Below are 16,185 nucleotides of genomic sequence, written 5' to 3' on the forward strand. Positions count from 1 at the left end.
ATGGGGGAGGATGATGGTAACTGGGGGCAGGGATGAGAGAGAGAAAAATATGGAGGTGGACTAAGACTTGCCAATGTAATTTGTGGGACATTAGAAGAGTCTACCTCCCATTCAAAAAAAAAAAAAGGAAGGAAGGAAAGAAGGAATAAGTGAAAGAAGAAGGAAGAGAGGGAGGGAGGGAAGAAGGGAAGGAAGAAAGAAAGAAAGAAAAAAAGAAAGAAAGAAAGAAAGAAAGAAAGAAAGAAAGAAAGAAAGAAAGAAAGAAAGAAAGAAAGAAAGAAAGAAAGAAAGAAAGAAAGAAAGAAAGAAAGAAAGAAAAAGAAAGGAAGGAAGGAAGGAAGGAAGGAAGGAAGGAAGGAAGGAAGGAAGGAAGGAAGGAAAGGAAAGGAAATTTGGGCAAGAAAATCAATTGGAGGAGTTGGAACTGGAGTAAGGAAATAGATTTCCCTGATACTTGTTTCTAATATTGGAAATTTGACTATGCCTTACTTTAAGAAATGCTAAAATATACAAATTAGAATTCAAGAAATATTTATTAAGTCCCTATCAAGTGCCTGTATTAGGTATTTGAGGTAGAAAGATAAAAATGAAAGGGACTACTTTCAAGGAGCTTATGTTCTATAAGGGAAAGAATATTTATGTTTGCAACCTGGCCTTTCATTATTACAAACTTGAAACTACTCTCTAAGCTCACCAATTCTCTTTATTGTTTAATGCAAAGGTCTTTTCTCAGTCTTCAAGCTTTTCTATTTCTCTTCCCTGTTTGATCCTATTAACCATTCCCTCCTTCTGGCTACCTTCCCATCTCCTTTGGTTTTTGTGACACAGTTCTTTCCTGATTCCCCCCCCTGACTGACCGATCTTCTCAGTCTTTGTAGGATCATCAACCATGCCCTTCCTTTGGAAAGTGGATGTACTCTGAGACTCGCTTCTCCTCCCTTGCCCTTCTCTTGTCACCTTTCCTTCCTCTCCCCAGCCCTACTCTTCTTTCCAATTCTTCCTCAAGTAAATTCTCCCTGCTTCCCTCTTTTTGTTAAAGGCACTAACATATTACTAATCTTCCATATCCTTCCAGACTTCAAACTTTCATTCTTTCCCTCACCCCATATCCACTCTATTGCTAAGCCTTGTTAGTCCTGCTTCATAAGCATCTCTCATATTTGATTTCCATGAATACCAAAACAACACTGATTAAATTTTTCATCAACTCTAGTCTTGGAAATTATTATAATAGCTCACACTTATATAGTGCATACTATGTGCTAAGCACTTTACAAATATTATATTATTTGATCCTCACAACAACCCTGGTGCTACTATTTATCATCCCCATTTTACAGATGAAAAAACTGAAATTTAATAGACTTGCCTAGGGTCACATAGCTAGTAAGTATCCATGGTTGGATTTGAAGTCAGCTCTTCCTGATGCCAAGTCTGGAACTTTATCCACTGTACCCACTAGCCAACTTAATACCTTCCTATTTGACATTCCTATTTCCATTCTCTCCCTTCTCCAATCTGTCCTCCTCATAGACACTAAAATGGTATGCTAAAAACACAAATCTAACTATACTATTCTTTTGCTCAAGAAGCTTCCATGATTCTCTATTGATTCTAGGATAAAAATAAATTCCTCCTTTTGGCCCTTAACAACTTTACTCTTCTACTTTTCCCTGTTGATTGCACATTACTCCTCTTCCTGCATTTTGTGTTCTAGTCACAATGGTCTACTTGATGTTCCCCATACATGACATCCCATCTCCCATTTTTGTGTCATTGCATGTTTACCCCAATCCCTAGCATGGTTTTCCTTCTCACCTCTGCCTCTTGGAAATTGTACCTCTTTTCAAGGCTCAGCTCAAGTGCTGTACAGTCTGTGTTCCACCTGTCACTTGTAGATATTTTGTATATAACTTGTATTTGGTTATTTATGAATATATTGTATCTTCTCCTCGTCTAAAAGAATGTAAGCTATTTGAGAGTGGAAACTTTCTTACTTCTGTCTTTATGTACATAGCATGCTGCCTGCTTTAAAGAAAAGTACCTGTCCCTTAGCAGAGGCTTGTTGATTGATTCCTTGGCTTTCGATGACAAATCTTTTGGCACTTAACCTATGTACTGTAGCATGAATTATTATTCTTTCCTTTATGTGTGTTTTGTCTCCTCAAATTTGATTGTAAATTACAGGAGGGCAGTTATCATATTTAAATCTCTTTGTATCACCAGCACAGTGATTCTGTTGATGGTGAGAATTTCCAAAAAACCACCTCTGGAGACCTATTCCTTTGGGCTATTTTTCCCCTGTGATTTTTAAAAAATTTATTTATTATAGCTTTTTATTTACAAAACATATGCATGGGTAGTTTTTCATCACTGACCCTTGCAAAACCTTCTTTTCCAACTTTTTCCCTCTTTCCTCCCATCTTCTTCCCTAGATGGCAGGTAGTCCAATACATGTTAAATATGTTAAAGTATATGTTAAATATAATATATGTATACATATTTATACAGTTATTTTATCTCAAGAAAGATCAAATCTAGAAAGAAGGTAAAAAACTCAAAAGGAAAACAAAAATGCAAGCAAACAATAACAGAAAGAGTGGAAATGCTATGTTGTGGTCCACAAACATTTCCCATAGTTCTCTCTCTGGGTGTAGCTGATTCTCTTCATTACTGAACAATTGGAACTGGTTTGGATCATCTCATTGTTGAAGAGAGCCCCTGTGATCTTTTTTTAAAGATGGAAGTGGTTTTGAAATAATAACTCATTATGTCACTAACCTCTAACTATGAAGGCATTTACTAGGAGATTTCTTTCCTGAAAGGAAGACTTAGAATAGAATGAAATTCAGAATCATTTGTTGTTGCTGTTCAATGATTTTCAATTGTGTCCGACTCATTGTGACCCTTTGGGGAGGTTTTCTTGGAAAAGATACTACAGTGGCTTGCTATTTCGTTCACACATTTTACAGGTGAGTAAGGAGGTCACATAGTTAGTAAGAGTCCCAGGCCAGATTTGAACTCAGGAAGTCTTTCTGAATCTAGATCTAGCACTCTTCCATATAGCTGCCTGTAAGTCATAAAATGTCAGAAGAAATAGAATCTAGATGTATTCCTTTGTGGAAGAGGCCCCCTTCTGACACAAAGGACCATTTAGGAGAATTCTCACTTTTTCAGCTTATAGTTTATACTCAGGTGGAGTAAACCTTTTTCTTATAGAGGTGGTTACCAGCTAAGGGCAACTGAGCTGATGAGGTTTCAGAACTTAGAACAGTTTCATTTACACAATTTAGACTGCTATTTCAGCCCAAAGAAAGTCAAGTAATCACCCTTTTTAATGGAATACTCTCCCTTTAGGGTATTTTGAATTCCTGTGATTTATAAAACTTCCCCTAGGTTTCCTAGTGGAAATGGGATTTGATCTGAGTCTTGAAGAAAAAGGAGGGATTGGTTGGATGAAGAGTGGTTGGGGGAAAGGAGAAGCATTTATATTGGAGGTAGAATTGTTCAGGGGGACAGGTTAGGAGAAAACCATTTAAGATGAGTAAAGCAATGATTAGTACAGTTTTAAATATTACTTTTTATAAATAGAAGTACAGTGATCTTGTGTTATTAAAAGTACAGGATCAGGATACTAGAAAAAAACCTTAAATCATTTAGTCTAACCTCTATTTTATGCTGAAAAAACAGAGGCCCCAAATGATTACCTGACAATGGGAAATGCCCATTTAGAAAGCAACAGTCAGGATTTTAGCCTAAATCTTTTTTTATTTTTATTTTTGAACTTCTGTTGATAAAAAGGTTACCTTGAAAAAAATCATCTTCATTTTCTGAACCTTAATCATTTTGAGATTACATAGCCAATCTACTATGCTCAGAGGACACTGCCTCTGCCTTGATAAGGAGCAGAAATGGTCCCCTCTGGAACAGATGAATTTCTAAAACAAGAGCTATCTCTGGACTGAAAAGACATTTATCAAGAGAGCCACATAATTTACATATTGGGGGGGGTGCCACTGACATCTCTATTTTGGATGCCTTGGATAGCCTAGGCTGATTTCTTCTTGGTAAGCTTCCAAGTTAAATACTGCTACCATACCCAGGATTGTTTTTCTTTATTTTTATCTCCTTAGTTCCTCCCTTCTCCAATATCCAGACTCCTTAACTCATTGCTTTTCATTCCTCCTGGGGCATGGAAAGGTCAGGTGACCGACTTAGGGTTAAATAGCCAGTATATAGCAAAGGTAATGTCGGAACCCAGGTCTGTTTTCCTGACTCTGAGGTCACCAGTTCTTTATCCACTATGCTATCCTTCTCTTTGTGAACCTTAAAGAAATATGAATAATATGGAAAGAACAAAGGCTCCGAAATCAGGAGGACCTGAATTCAAATCCAGTCTCAGACATTAACTAGCTGTGTGACCCTGGGTAACTCTGCCTTCCAAAAAAGGAATATGAATGAGTCAATAAACGTTTACTAAGTAACTACTATGTGCCAAAGACTGTGCAAAGGTATAAGGATACAATGAAAAAAACAAAAACAAAAACAACTTACTTTAGACTCCTATTTCAACCTGTAGAAAGTCAAGTAACAAAGCAACTAAGTTTAATGGAAGAGCCAACATGTAAAAAATATGTATAAATCTCATACACACTGACATACACTCTGTGTGTATGTATATGTAGATGTACCCATACATATATATGTACCTACACATATGTGCCTACGTATATATATATATATATATATATATATATATATATATATATATATAAATATTCCTATATTCATATGTTCACATATTTACCTAGATGCCTATATATAGGTATATAGATAAACTATATATATATATATATATATATATATATATATATATATATATATATATATATATATATATATACACATGTGTCTCTATATGTACTTTCTATATACATAGATATACAACATACACACATATACAGGATAAATTGAAGATAAATCACCACTTTAGCATTAAGGGGAATTGGGGAAAGGTTTGTGTAAAAGCTGAGATTTTATCTGGGATTTGAAGGAGGCAATTATTATGATGATAAGGACTGCAGATTTAGAACCAGAAGCTGGCTCAGAGATGTCCAATCCAAACCCCTCATTTTACAGAGTAAATGAGTTGACTAAGTTCTCACAAGCGATAAGCTACAGAAGTGGAATTAGAAAATGGATCTCCTGGTACCAGTGCTTTTTTTTTCCCTACCACATTCCAACAAGTATGATTATTACTAATATTACAAATGACAATAGGTAATAAATAATAATTTGTAGAGTTTTATAGTATATAAAGCACTTTAAACAATTTTGCCTTATAATGAATTATTCTTTAGGTTTTCTTATAGGGATGCATACAACATGAGATTGTAATGTCCTAAGGACATAGAACTTGTCCTCTATTTCTTGGCTATGAACCCACTCTCACCCCTGTGAGACAGAGCTTTTCTGTCACCTTCTAAGTTGTAATAGAAAGATGTTTCATCCTAGCCTTTTGTTGGTTCTGCCACTGGAGATTTCTTTTAAAATAATTATTTTAAAGTTGTTTGGAAAGGAATTGAGGAGGGGGGAGGAGAGTCAGTTAAGTCCTTGCCGCTACTCCTCCAACTTGGCTCTACCCCAAATCAAATCCAGTCAAAATATTTATTGAGTGTCTCTGATAAGAATGGTGGGGGTGGGCGCAGGAAATGTGGGGGGCACCTCTCATGTGCCTCTTTCAATACAGTTCAATTCCAGTGAAAATATTTGTTGAATGCCTATGAACTTGTGAGGGTCACAGGAAACATGTATGACCTAGTCAGTGCTCCTGAGGAATTTTTGGTAGTGTTTGGAAACAAGAATATGTCACAGGAAATAGTTGCAGAATAACAGAAGAAAATGTAAAGGGCTAAACTTAATCATATCAAGTACCAAGAAACTTGGCAATCCAGTTTGGGCAATCCAGAAAGAGAGAAAGAAATTATTATTAGAAGTCATCAGAAATAGGTGGCTCATGGGCCTAGTAGAGAAAGAGTAACATCAACAATTACTCCTCTTTATGGGATTTAAGGGTTTCCCGAGGCCTTTTCAAAGTCTTTTCCCCAAGTCCATATAGTATATGGAATAATCATTATCCCCATTTTACAGATAAGAAAATCAGAGTTCAGAGATTCTGACTTGACTAGCATCATGATTTGTAAGTGATGAAGGTGGGATTCAAATAAAAGTCTCCTGACTCTTTTCCATCATCCCAAATTGAGGGGGATGGATGTAAAGTATGAGAACCCAGTGCTATATTCTCCGTATTTCTATTTCCTTTTCTGTTAAACAGGGTGTGGAGAAGGGGAGATGATATCTGTGTTTCATGATGACTGTTCCCCTTCTTCTCTACCTTCCCTCTGACCTTCCCCTCACCTTCTTTGGCATCATGATACTGAAGGGAAATGTTGTCAGTAAAACAGTCTAAGCTCCTTGGACCAGAGTCCTCATAAACACTCCAAGTCACAGGAGCAAGCTGCCTGCACTGAATGACATTTCTTGATGGAATATCAAAATGATGTGTGGTTCACTGCCACCATGAGATTAGGTGGAGTTCTTGAATTTGTTCAGGTGTATTGGCTCCGGCATTGGAGAAAAAGGTGGAGCAGAGGTGGGAGGGAGGTTAAGAGGGCATAAAAATGTGAGGGAAGATATATCAATGTTTCTTGTCCTCCAATTCTGGTGAAAAGGAGACAAATTGTAGTACTAACATGTTCATATGTTATGATAATATAAAGGATTTGAATGGCAAAATGATATATGAACACTTAATTTATTTATATAATTAATATAAAATCAAATTAAGGCATATTATAATCTATTGGACAACCAAGAGGAACAGTGAATAGAGTGCTGTGGGATTCTGGGCAAGTTACTTAATCCTGTTGGCCTCAGTTTCTCAACTGTAAAATGAGCTGGAGGAGATGGCAAACTACTCCACTATCTTTGTTAAGAAAATCCCAAATAGGGTCACAAATAGTCAGACATAACTGAAATGACTGAACAACAGCAAAATTATAAGCTATTATAATTAAAATTTATGTCTATTATAATCTAGAATTAGTTCAATTCAGACTTGGAAAGGACTTCTGAGAACAATAGCAAGTTACAGGGGTAAAGCCTATTTTCTTCAAATTCAAACCAGAGCTTTCCTTAACTTTACCACATCACCTTTCCTAGAAACTGAGATCTATGTCACCCAATGAATTAATGGAAATAAAACTGGACTCTTGACTCTTAATTCATGATGGAGAAAGGAAAAAAGCTTGGTCCCCAGAGGCCTTATGTCTAACCTTTATGTATTCTCTGTCTCCTCTTTACTCGGGGTGTATCTTTTATATGCACATTTATTTATGTGCATATTTATTTATTTATGTGATCTTTTCCATTGCTATGTAAGGTCCTTGAGGTATCTCCATTGCTTAGCACAGTGTTTGGTGCCTAATAAATGCTTATTGACTGATTGGTTAGATCAAAGATGTCAAAAACACATCAATTCCCCTTATGTGACCAGAAAATCAAAATGTAGTTCTTATATGATTTTAAGATGCTGGTATAATGAAAAAAGAAATATTATTAAGACTGTATTGTTTACTAAGCTGATATGTTGCCCCCAGAGATCCTTATGTATAATTCAATGGCTTCCATTTCTATTAGAGTTTGTCAGAACTGCATTTGAGCAAACACAAGGCATAAGGAAAAGAACACTTAGCTATGCAATCTGAGCAACCTAGTTAAAAATCTAGTCTGCCACTTCCTGGTCCCTTTCTGAAATTAAGGAAGTCTCCCATTCTCCCTGGGAGAATTTTTCCTGTTGTAAAATGAGATTTCATTAGATGGTCTCTGAAGAGACCTTCTAATGAAACTCTTTACTTATGATGCTATGTATGTGCATATAGTGTGATGTCTATAATTCTATCTGCATGCATATATACATTTATATATTTATAGGCACCCTCTATTAGCTTCTCTTACTAGCAAAAAACAGGCCAGTTCTAGTAGATCCTGCCAAACTAGAAAAGGCTTTGAATTAAAACTGGGTGATGGATTGCTTGTCTCTTATTCAAGGATCGGCCCAGCTCAGGTCAGAGAAACTCATTACCGCGGAACTTGACAATAGAAGTAAGAATTTGGGTTTGCAGCAACTAATGAAGAACTGACACAAGGGTATGGAGAGGTCATAATCTATTTTGCTAGAGAGAATACTTCTATGGATGAAATCATGAATCCTTGAAATAGTGAGTAAAGTATCTTTTAAATAAATTTTTATTGATGTCATTTTGTGTTTACATTACCTATATTCCCCTCTATATCTCTCCCCTTCTAGATAAAGTGGTTTTTGGTCATTGTCTAGCTTGTGGAGATTCTCTCTGTCTCTTCCTCTCTGTATCTCTGTCTCTCCTCCTCTGTTTCTTTGTATCTCTCCCTCTCTGTTTCTCTGTATCTCTCCCTCTCTGTCTCTCCCTCTCCCTCTCTGTCTTTGTCTCTCCCTCTCTATCTTTGTCTCTCTCTCTGTCTGTTTCTGTCTCTCTTCTTTTCTGTTTGTCTCTCTCCCTCTCTGTCTGTCTCTCTATTTTTCTCTTTCTCTCTCTGTGACTCTCTTCTTCTGTGTCTCTGTCTCTATGTCTTTGTCTCTGTTTCTGTCTCTCTTTTTCTCTGTCTCTGTATCTTTGTCTTTCTCTGTCTCTCTATCTGCCTTTGTCATCTCTGTCTCTCTCTTTTCCTCTGTCTCTGATTTCCTCCCTCTCTCTCTCTGTGTCTTTGACTCTCTCTCTTTTCCTTTTTGATATCTTCTCTCTCTCTCTCTCTCTCAAACATTGCTCAGACATCAGTCATACATATATACATGCATACATGAAAAAGAACAGAGATAGAGACACAGAGAGGGGGTGGGGAGAGAGGAAGGAAAAGAAAACAAAATTGGAAGAGAGAGTCAGACAGACAGAGACAGAGGCAGAGAGCATTTATTAGGAGTTTGCTATTAAGCCAAGTACTGTGCTAAGTACAGGGGATACAAATACCAGGAAATCAGATAGTCCTTGCCTTCAGAGAATTTATGCTCTAATGGGTTGATATTTGTCCTTCATTCTTTAAGAGAAACAAGACATCAGGGAGATGATTCCATGACATGCAAGTGAATTGGATTTAAGTGAAGAAGGGCTGTGAAAAGTTACCTGCCTCACTTTCCCCTCCAAAGCATCTGTGTCCAGCAGCAAGATATAGATCAAGATGACTGAAGATGGCCCTGGATGCAGTGGGAGACCTTGGTCTTTTTAAACTAAGTTCTTCATCAGTTCTGTTTGACTGATGCTGTACCCATTTAGTGATTAAAGCTAGAAAGCAATTGAGGCAAAGAATCTTTCACCTAATCCTCCCCTCCAATTTTTTTTCTAAATAAATAAATGAATCTGAGAGGGGAAGACCCTTGGGGTTTCTGGCCAAAGCAGAAATGACTGCTATTTACATTCAATCTGAGTCAATCAGGACCCAAACAATGACCAATGGAGCTTGACCTGGGTCCTTTTGCTGGCCAATGAGAATCAAATTGGTCTTGGTGACTCTGAGGAGTGAAGACAGCACAAAAGAGGGAAGACTTACATAGTGTGTAGATGGCTGGGGAGATGTGGAGGCCTGGTTCTAGGCACAAAGCTGACAGTTCCCTCTAGCAAAGCCCTGTGGCACAGGGTGAGTAAAGAAGGGAGAAGATGAGTAGGATCGTCAGAGCAGAGCAACATGGTGAGGAAGTGGCCAAGGAGTGCAGATCATATCTGGGGCTGGAAGGAAGAATAGAGGTCATCAAGCCCTAACCCCTCATTTTACAGATTAGGAAATTGAGGCTTACAATTAGCAAATGTCAGATATGAGATTTGAACCTACATCTTGACTCCAAGACTATCATTACAACACGCCAATATGTGTATATTTTTATGGGGGATATGGGGAGATGCCGAAGAGTAGATAGAACCAGACGTGGTCCTTCCCCTATAAGTTCTTGGACATTTCTCAGACTAAAGGCAATGGGCAAGCACAGAGTTTGGAGACTTAATCTCCCAAGTTGCTTTGCTCTTGGCAATTCTTGCCAGGTGGGGCTGTGTTGGCTAAGATACATGCATGCTGGCACAGGCCCTGATCTACCCATTAACAGTCATCACTCCAAAAATGACACTGGGAATGCTGGGAGAAGAGCTCATATAGTTGGGTAGGGATGGGGGTGAGGGAGGGTGGGGGGGTGGGGGGATGGGGTGTCTGTATGGATCCTTTTACAGTGGATCTTTGGGTAAGCCCAGGACTCCAGGAAGAACAGAGAATGAGAAGTAGCTAGACTTAGGCATCCAAAAAAAAAAAAAAAAAAAGAAAGAAACCTCAAACCAAACTACCTTATGTAGCTGCCAGCTCTCATTGCCAGAATAATCAATATTCATTGTCCTTCCCAGACAAATGTTCCTTTCCTACCTAAGTCACTGTGCTTGATAGGACAACAGGAGATGAGTTATATCACGTGAACAGACAGGTTAATAGGATATGTTCCAAAACATTGTTCTATCACAATGTTCAACCCAGTGTAATAAGTTCATGGGAGTGAAGGTCAGAGAGTGGCTGACTGGAACCTGAGGCTTCCAACAATAGATAAAATAACTCTTTTCTGACACTCCTGTCAGGCCTAGGGTCTTATACAGACCCTGAATTTACTTAATTCTTGAGCAAGTTCCTTTATCACCTTAATCCTCAATTTCTCATTGAAACAGCTACCTCTCAAGTTTTTGTGAGGGTAAAATGAGAATGTATTTTGCAAGCCTTTAAGTGCTGTTTAAACATGAGATATTGTTGCTATTCCTCATCTTTGAGGAATTTTTCCTCACTAATTCCTCAGACTTTGATGCCAGGGAAACCTGGGTTCAAATCTTTCTTTTGCCACATTATGAAAGGATATCAATTTCCATTGGTAGAGGAGTTACCATATCTACAAGTTTTGTATGCTAACAAAGTCATGAGCTCAGTCTCTATTCCTCACTCTCATCTGTAAAATGAGATCATAATACCTGACTTGTGTATCTTGTAGGGCTTACTGAAATAATAGAAGTAAAAGATCTTGGAACATGTTCTTTGACCAAGTGATATTGCTACTAGTTTCATACCCCAAAAAGATCAAAGAGAGAGGAAAAGAATCCATATGAATATAAATATTTATAGCAGCTCTATTTGCAGTGACAGAGGCCTGGAAACTGAGAGGATGCTCACCAACTGGGTAATGGATAAACAAGTTATGGTAGATATAGAGGTTGGAATACTGATGTGCTAGAAAAAGTGAAACCTAGGCAGACCTGTTTGAAGTGATGCAGAATGAAAGGACCATATTAATTTATACAAAAACAATAATATTGTAAAAACAACTCTGAAAGACTTAAGAATTCTGATCAATGAATTAACTAACCATAATTTTAGAAGAACCATGTTCTTCTAAACATGTTACCTATCTCTTGATAAAAAGAAGATGGACTCAGGGTAACTAAGTGGTGTGATGGATAGAGCATTGGATCTGGAATCAAGAGAACCTGAGTTCAAATGGCAAGACATTTAATCCTGATTGCCTGGGGTGAAAAAAAAAAAAAGATGATAAACTCAAAGTATAGACAGAGATACATACATATGTGTGCATATGTATAATATATGTACATATGTATATAGACTTGCATATACTTATGAATATATACATTATATTTGAACATGGCTAATATGGAATTTTTATTTTTTGCTTGACTATAGGTATTTGTTATGTTTCAAATTTTTTTCAATAGAGGAGGGAGGTAGAAGAGGTGAGGGTTTTAGTGAATTGAAAAACAAAAAAGAAAATTCTCTGAAAAGCAAAAGACACCATTCAGATATGAGATATTATTATTCTTATTAGAACTTCCTCCCACACATTGGCACTTGGTTAGATGGGCCATCACAGGAAGCCTGTCAATGTGAGGACCAGAGTGCTTATTCATCAAGACAAGCCTGAGAAGGTTCTAAATTCTACTTATTACTCAAGAACTAACTCATTTCATATTTTCCATGATTCCTTCCCTGACCACTAAGACCAGAATGATGGCTTTGTCATTGGAATTTCCTGAATAGGATTGTTTGTTTGTTTTTAAATGACTCCTTCTATCACAATCATCAGAGTTAAGACACTTGGAATCTAATCCCAGCTGTATTACCACTCTGTTCAACTCGAGAAATCATTTTATCCCTTTAGATCCCACTTTGTCCCAGAGAGAATTGTACTAAATAACATATAAAAGGCCTTTCTAGTTCTAAATCCTATACTAAAAAACGTGCCATTCTAAAGATTTTTGGTAACTATCCTTCATCTCTCCAGCTAGATGTTAAACTCCTAAAAGTCAAAGAAAATATCATTCTTTTCTTATGTTGTCCACAGCATCTGGCCTAGAACTACACACATAGTAATCTGTTTGTTGGATGACTAAATGAATGGCGATAGAGATGGTGGTTGGGGAAACTAAATCTAAGTGAACAATTGAACTGTTCAATTGAATGAACTTAGAATTAGTTCCATGCTTTTATTTACTTACATCTATTGTTTCACTGAGCTTTGTTACAGTATAATATAACACTCACTCAAGATAGGGATTATAGAGTTGAAGAATTTAGAGCTAGTTAATTTTAGAGATCATTTAATCCAATACACTCACTTTACTGATGAAAACCTAACACCTGGTAATCTGAACATTGGCCCAAGGGCAGAAAGGTTAAAAAAAGGATAGAAATATTTAAATCCAAGTCTAACCCATTGTTTTTTCCATGAAATGTATTCCTCTCTTAAAGTACCATGAGTTTGAGTTCAGATTATGTAAAAAAAAAATCCTTATATTTAACTCATGTCCTTTATATTCATTCTGCTACCACATCCAGGTCCTCATCGAATTTTCTGCAGCCCCTTACTGATTTCCTGCCTTCAGTCTTTTCCTTCTCCAAAGCATTTGCTAGCAAAATCTATGTAAAACACATTATAGATGCTTACCCCCTTGTTACCCCATTGTTCAAAAGCTTTTAAGATTTTCCTCTTTTGCTTAAAGCATAATGTATAAAGTTAGTTTGTCCATCATTCAAGGTCCCCTTTCCCACAGAATATTTCTTTTTATATTATTTTTAAGTTTCCTTTTGTGCTTATTCCTCAGATAAAATAATTTCTTTAAAACATTTCCTAACCTCTTTTGTACTTCTTTTTACACCCAAACAGGTATATTATGGTTGTTACAGAATGAATATTATTTCTATGGACTAAAAAGCAAAGGATCTTCCTCCCCTCCACCATTCAAATGTCACCCACAGCTATCTATTGTTCAAAATACAGCCCATTTCCTACCACTTCTTACAACCTTTTCTGATCATCCCACAATAAAGGGGAATATCCCTCCCAGAATTCCTGTAGCACCTATTTTCTATACCACTGAATGTATCAATGAATTCCTGTGGCATTGAGTGGTTCTGTGTATGTATACCTACGATGACTGTAGTTCTGTGATTTCATGATGGCCATCTTATTTCACTGATATACTTAATAGATATTTCTTGAATTTTATTTTGTTTTGAGCTGATAGTTAAACCTAAAGTTCAAAGTTATAGATTTTGAGTTAGACATGACCTTGGAGGTTACCTAGTTCTAGCCCTAAGTATCATATGGGTTAACTGATGTCCAAGGTTATAGATGTTGTAAGTGAGAGAGCCAGGAATCTAACCAGTTTCTGGTTCCTTAGCTTTCTTTCTACCACTTCAACATTTTATCTGCATTTATTTTCTCTATCTAATTAGAATATAAAAGGGCAAGGATGTTGTCTAATTCATTTGAGAATCCTCTTCAACTTCTAGCATAGTATCTGTGTAGCTTGGCTGGTACTCAGTAAGTCAAAATCAGTTGAGCACCTATTATGTGCTAAGTATTGCTTCAATTGCTAGTGATAATATAAAAAGCAAGAAGAAAGTTAGTCCCTACTTTCAAGCTGAAAAAGGGGAAGGGACATTGGAGAAGGTGATTGGGGATAAGTTCTGGTGGAGAAAGTGTGAAGAGTCAAGAGTAGAGCCCCCAAAAGAATTGTGGACAAGGCTGGTTCTTGGAGTTCTTAAAATAGAAGTTTCCTTAAAATAGAAGTTCTAGGAGCGACTGACAAATCAGAGGAAGGGTCTTCAAGGGTAGAGTGAACTTCCAGTATTGAAGGTTTTATTTTAATTTTTTAAAAAATCTATCTTATTATATTTTCAGCTTCAAATTTTTACTCTCCCCCTTTACCACGTCTCTCACCCATTAAGAAGGCAAGAAATACAATACTCATTGTACATGTGAAATCATGCAAAACATGTTTTCTAATTAACCACATTCTGGGGGAAGAAATAAGAAAAAGAAAGAGAAACTTTGTGCTTCAATCTGCTCTGTGTCCATCAGTTCTTTATTTGGAGCTGGATATCACTTTTTATCCTGAGTATTGGAATTATAATTGATCATTGTCTTGAGCAGAGTTCCTACGATTTTCACAATTGATTATCTTGCAATATTGTTATTATTGTATACATTATTCTTCTAATTCTGTGCACTTCACTTCGCATCAATTCATCTAAGTCTTCCCAGGTTTTTCTGAAAATATTTTTATAGCATAATAATATTCATCAATAAACCACAACTTGTTTAATCATTCCCTGATGGATATCCCTTCTGTTGCCAATTCTTTGCCACCACCAAAAGAGCTGCCATAAATATTTTTTTTACATATGTGTCCTTTTTCTTTAATCTTTTTGATTTACAAGCCTATTGCCCTATAGGGGTATTGCTTGGGTCATAGGGTCTGCATAGTTCTATAACCCTTTGGACATAGTTCCAAAATGATCTCCAAAATGGTTGGACTCGTACACAGCTCCACTAATAGTGTCTCACTGTATCTCTTTTTTGTATCTCTTCCAGAATTTGTCATTTCCCTTTTCTATCATGTTAGCCATGCTTTAATTTGTATTTCTTTATTTATTAGTAATTTAGAGCATTTAAAATATTGATAAGCATTAAAATGATTATTTCAATAGATACAGAAAAATCTTTTGACAAAATACAATTGTTACTATTAAAAACACTGGAAAACATATTCTGCTATTACTGATATGTCTAGTATAATATTTAATAGTAATAGTGAGAGTGAACATCCTTTTTTCATCTATGATCTTATTGGAAAGCCTATTACAGATAATGCATATTCTTAGTTTTAGATAGATACTACTTATCATTTCAAGAAAAGCTGCATTTATTTCTATGTTTTCTAGTGTTTTTAATAGGAACCAATTGCATTTTGTCAAAAGCTTTTTCTTTAGCTACTGAAAGAATCTTATGATTTTTGTTGTTTTTGTTATTAATTTATCACTTATGCTGGCTGATAATTTTCCTAATATTGAATTAGCCCTGAATTCCTGGTATAAATCTCACCTAGTTATACTATATCATCTTTGTGATATATTTATGTAATCTCCTTGCTAGTGTTTTATTTAATTTTTTTTTTTGCATCAACATTCATTAGGGAAGTTAATCTAAAGTTTTCTTTCTCTGTTTAGGTTCTTTCTGCTTTAGGTATCAAAACCCTATTTGTGTCTTAGAAGGAATTTGAATTTTTTTTAAAAAATTTACCTAATATTGAAATTATTTTTTAAAACATTTGTTAGAATTCACTTACAAATTCATCTGATCCTAGGTTTTTTTTTCTTAGAGAGTGAAAAAAATTTTTTTAGATGTTAATAAACATTTATTTTTTTCTTCCATCTCCTCCCCATAGGAGGAAAAATAAAGAAAAATAAAAGCCTTATAACAAGTAGTATAGTCAACCAAAACAAATTCTCAAATTTTCCATGACTAAAAAATACCTGTCTCATTCTAGTTCCTGAGTCCATCACCCTTGTGTACCAGGAGGTGGGTAACACGCTTTATCATTGGTCCCCTGAAATCATGGTTGTCATTGAATTGATTAGCGATTTTAAGCCTTTTAAAGGTGTTTGTCTTTATGATGTTATTTTACATATATCTAATATATCTGTCTCTGTCTCTATTGGAGTGATTTACATATATTAGATACTTTTTTTTTTTTTTTTTTTTTTTTTTTTTTGCTGAGG

General features: G+C 36.1%; 1 long non-coding RNA gene across 1 annotated transcript in view; it reads right to left on the reverse strand.

Moving 5' to 3' along the window:
* LOC141561772 (uncharacterized) overlaps window positions 1-9,324 on the reverse strand; it is a 43,778-nt gene extending 34,454 nt beyond the window's left edge. The window contains exon 1 of the long non-coding RNA XR_012488154.1: window positions 9,216-9,324. This is a non-coding gene — a long non-coding RNA (uncharacterized LOC141561772). The remainder of the gene's footprint in view (window positions 1-9,215) is intronic.
* Between the last annotated feature and the right edge of the window lie 6,861 nt (window positions 9,325-16,185).

The sequence above is a fragment of the Sminthopsis crassicaudata genome, chromosome 3, assembly GCF_048593235.1.
Source record: "Sminthopsis crassicaudata isolate SCR6 chromosome 3, ASM4859323v1, whole genome shotgun sequence".
Lineage (NCBI taxonomy): Eukaryota > Metazoa > Chordata > Mammalia > Dasyuromorphia > Dasyuridae > Sminthopsis > Sminthopsis crassicaudata.